Source organism: Synchiropus splendidus, chromosome 14 (genome assembly GCF_027744825.2).
Source record: "Synchiropus splendidus isolate RoL2022-P1 chromosome 14, RoL_Sspl_1.0, whole genome shotgun sequence".
Classification (NCBI taxonomy): Eukaryota; Metazoa; Chordata; class Actinopteri; order Syngnathiformes; family Callionymidae; genus Synchiropus; species Synchiropus splendidus.
In genome coordinates this window covers 6,967,170-6,972,038 of record NC_071347.1, presented here as the reverse complement: position 1 = coordinate 6,972,038, position 4,869 = coordinate 6,967,170, and positions in this window count along the sequence as shown.

Below are 4,869 nucleotides of genomic sequence, written 5' to 3'. Positions count from 1 at the left end.
CAGTCCTTGGGTTGTAATGCTTTCATCGGTTTATGATGATGGAAACACACCATTCCTTTCCATGTTTATTTGCATTAATCCTTCCTCTCAACCTTTAATATCAACGTGTTTCCTTCAGTTGTGTCCTTACTGTAGATTTGTTGTGTAAAATAATGTCACTGCCCCCATAGACTCAAACTTTCAGTGATCGCCAATGTTTCATTTGTAATGTACAACAACACAAAAAGGAATGAAGAAAAATATGGGCCCTTTTTGAACATAGACTGATGTGTGAACAACAGACGGCTCAAGTTTGTGTTGCTCAGATTCTTCCTTTATTTCCTTTAAACCTCCACAAGATGCAACCGTTGATCATCGCTGGCTATCACATGCAACGTGCTGCTCTGTGACTCTTGGTGCCTTTGCTTGCAAGTACACACTTCAATGGAATTTCCATGTAATGTTCATAATAGAACAAGGGAATTTTGGAGGTTTAGAAAACTGCCATCTGAATCTATGAATCATTTCAGATGTTGTTCAGTAGTAATTGCGGCTAGTGATGGGTGATGAAGCAGTATTGCAAGTAGTGATGTGCTTATGAAGCTTCATGAAACAGTGTCCTCATTTTCAGAGCCCACTTGAGGGGATTCTCTGCTTTAAAATTGTCATGTTTTAACAACCACTTCTATGCAACCTCACATAATTTTAAACCAACGTCGTCATCTACTGCGCAAAAAAATGAGGACACTGTTTCATGAAGCCTCATCATGCCATCACTACTTGTAGGGTTGATGACACAGTGTAATTGTTGGCACTAGATGGCGCTCTTGGTTTAGAAAAGATGTGAAGTTTCATCAAATTAGTTATTTAAGTCCAAACATTTTACAGCCGACCGTGCCATCTGGTGGCTTCTGAGAATCGGGACACTGTTTCATGAAACCTCATCGACCTTTCAATACTGTGTAGTGAAACTTCATCTACCCATCACTAGTTGTGGGACAAGTTCCTTTCGTTCGATTATCAAGTGAACGTGTTTCAGAATGATACTGGCACTTGGTGTCACTGTGATCAATGATATGTCAAATGCTAAATAGGAATACAGAACTGCATATAGATACTCTAAATGAACACCAATAACTATGGGTTTAAAAAAATGTTTTCATTTTATTTCGTAATTGTTGTATGGCCTCTGATCAAAGTTTATTATTAGGCGAATCCTGCATTTCCATCTTTTTTTCTGACTTGTATTCAGTTTTAACTATGTGCCAACGGTTGGTTTGACAACACCAACGTGACACAGCCAGATGGAACAAGGCTTTCAGACAGTGTCTAGAATTATATTTGTATGAATTACATGTATTGCTTTCAGCATTCAGCTCAGCAATAACCACAATATATGGTATGGTATGGATTCTTAATACTAGAATGTCTCTGATGCATTGATCTGGAAAGAGAGGCTTGAGAGAGTGGGTGGGGCTACTGCTCACCAAGCCTGAAATCCTAGCAGAATTTAAAAATATGTTTCTTACAAGCCTCAGGAAAGATACATATTGGTTTAGTTAGATTGACGTGGGTATTTTCAGTGGAATTGCTGTGACTGACAGATTTAAACGTCACACTTTACTAGCTGCAAGAAAAAGAAAGCGCTATATTCAAGTAACAGTGAGCTTGTGCTTCGACATAAGCATTGTTTTCAAAAAGACTAAGGCGCTAATTGAGCTTGAGAGGAGAAAATCCAGTGAGATCAGCCATGTGGAGGTGTTGTTCAGAAGATCAGCATGTGACTTAAAGTCAGTTCAGTCTTTAGAGAAGTGACATCCTTGATCCACTAGTTGCTGCCTCTGGCTTTAGAGGGTTATGAATACAATCCCAAAATATCCTGAAAGAGAAAAATATCCGTTTGAAATGAAGAAGGAAAAACAATGTATGTTGCGCTCCAAAGTGGGGAACCTCTTGTGCTATTTGATACAAACACTGAGAAGCGTGATGAATGTGGCCAGCAACAAGAGGCATCAAACACTCAAAATATACAGGAAGACTGATGTTTCTACAGCATTTGGTGCCACAGTGCTTGTTAAAATATGTATTCACTGAAGGGAGGGACTGTATTTTAATGGGTTTGCATCACTAGCAAAAACAGAAATATTGAAGTTGAAGCAAAAGTAGGTGAGAAAGAGCAATGAGACTTGTGTCTCTCCGCCACTCAACAACGGATCCACTTGAGAGTTGAATTAATAACTCTACAACCAATGCAGCAAGTCCAACATGTATGAATGCTTTGAAGGTTAAGCTGCACGCTGCATTAGCATGCGCCTAATGAATTCAAAGACTTACATCCACATGCACTGCTCTTTTCTTCAGATTCGCTCTCAAACGCTGTGCTCCTTCTCTGTGTTGCTGTTTGTCTCTTATTCTATCGGGATTATTTTAATCCCATTCTCTAATCCACCTTTCTCCCCTGTCATCCTCCCACACTCCTCTTTTATTGCCTGCCTTTCTCTTATTCTCTTGCGGGATCACCGCAGCCTGCAGGAGCCGGAGCTTCCTCACGGCTGCCATTCACTTGGCAACAGCTCCAGATAGACATGTTGAGGTGGGCAGGTCCCGGTCAGTCAGGACAGACTGACATGGGTCCCTCCACCCGCATGCTAACGTCAGCTACATGGGCAGATGGTCCAGGGTGGATCTCTGGTCGCTGTTCATCAGATGCACCCACTCATCCTGTCTTGCGCCGCCTTGGCCCCCAGCACCGTGTCACAGTGGAACCAGAGAAGATTAGCTCCTAATTATAGGCTCCTCTCGGTGAAGAATGGTGTGTGTGTGTGTGTGTGTGTGTGTCAGCATGCGGAGGCTGGGTGGTTGACTCACAGTGGGACCAGGCCTGCAGACGACGCCGAGGGCATGGAGAGCACAGACGGACGCCACAGGTGAGCCGCACACACAAAAGTCTGCACCTGCCGAATTAATCCACGTTAATTATAGACACAATGGCGTGAATAAAAAAAGGTGATGGCTTTTAAACCTGCTGTGGTGAATGTCATTCTTTCAACTGGGAACAATGGATTTAGTCCAGCACAGCTTGAGTATGCTGCCATCTTGTGATTGTATCAAGACCTGTACAGGATGCTAATGGATGCAAAAAATACACATTTCACGGCAAGGTTTGTTTGGAGTTGTGCCCGGGGCCATGTTTAAGTTGTTTCATGAAATACAATGACTCAAACAACACAATAATAAACATTAATATGGGTGAACAAATCAGCTCACAACAAGGTTTGTGTGTGAAGGCAAGCTGAGGAGCTCAACTGCACGATGGGCTGGTGACAGGGATTTATTGTGTGTGGCAACATCATCCAGGTAGACATGTTGACGTCAAGAAATGTGCTGCAAGTGGATTGGAAACAAGGTCATGAAATGCCGCTGGTGTGGCGCTGACTCCCTTATCTAAAGGTATTTTTAGTAGCGTAAGAATCTACACTGGAAAAAAGAAAAAAACTCCTCAGAATGTTGATGTTTTCAGGGAGTATGATATGTGTGTTTTGAAGTAGGATTACTTGTCACTGCAATACCATTCACTCACCCCTCCATGTTTTCAAGATTAAATAAAACTTTTGAAAATAAAAAAGAATTTAAGAATTGAAATCATAAAAGAAAGCATTGTTTGAAATAATGTTGAACATCAGCGCTTGTTTGTGCTGGCGCTGCTTCTCATTCATCCGCTGTGAATCGTGACCCAAGTCTAATAGTGTATTAAAATCCTTATGCAGATTAAATCGTCGTTTTGCTTGTTAAAAAAAAAAACATCATGGCTCTCTGGGTTGACCAATGCAGCCCTGTGATAATTGTTCTAACAATGCACAAAAGCTGGTCAAACTCTGGCACAAATCTCAGTAGTTTTTAAACCTTATGCGCCTCTAACTTGACCACACACCCTCACGACAGAATGATGGATTGTTCCTTGTCGGACGCCAAAAGCCTGTCTGCACCAGACAGCCAACACAGCTCGTGGCTAACATGACGTCTCCATCAATGTTTGCTTCGTGGTCTAAAAGTTGGCTATGCAGGACCAAATAAATGCACTTTTACTCAAGTTTAAGATTTGTCTGGAAATGATCCGGAGTCGAACAAAACCATGCAGAAGAGATTGTGATGACATCGAAATTGTTATTGAAAACGAATGTATCAATAAATCATGATATATTTTTCCTATCATGCCCACCTCTTTAAGGAGACATTTTTAAACAAATACATTTTCTGCAATTTGTTTCTGCATATATCATGCCAAATTAGCCGAGTGTGAATAGCAACAATATTTCAAAAATTTGAAGGGATTTTCTACAGGACTCGACTCAGCACAATGGTGCTTTGGCAGAGGTTCCTTTGTTGCTGAGCCATGCGTACTGTGGCTTTAAAAAGGTAAAAAAAACACTGGTCTAGGTGTTTGTCCATTTAGTTTTGTCTTGTCATTTTACCCGAAAAACAGTTTTAGTTCAGAAGCGCCTGTCCATTGTGCGTAAGAAGCTGAAACTCAGCAACGTAGTTTGTCTACTGAGAGGGCTGTAATAATACCTGACTACCTTTGACTCAGTCCCTCCTTAATTTTACAAAACCTAGTTGGTGCTGAAAACCTACTTTCCCAGTGTTTCAGCACCATGTCAGTGAATATTCTAATACGTTTTTGCAATTTGCTACAGATGACAGCTCTATCTTCTGGCCACTCTTGTCATTCACGACTGCGGCATCTGCGATATCATCTTGACAGCCGCTCAGTAGGAAGAACCAGCAGCACCCGCATGATGAAACAACCTTAAAAAATAAGACACCCTTCCTCCTCTAAGAAGCGCGTGCCTCTTAGCGCCTTAAATAAAGCAACATTCTTCATTTCGGAAA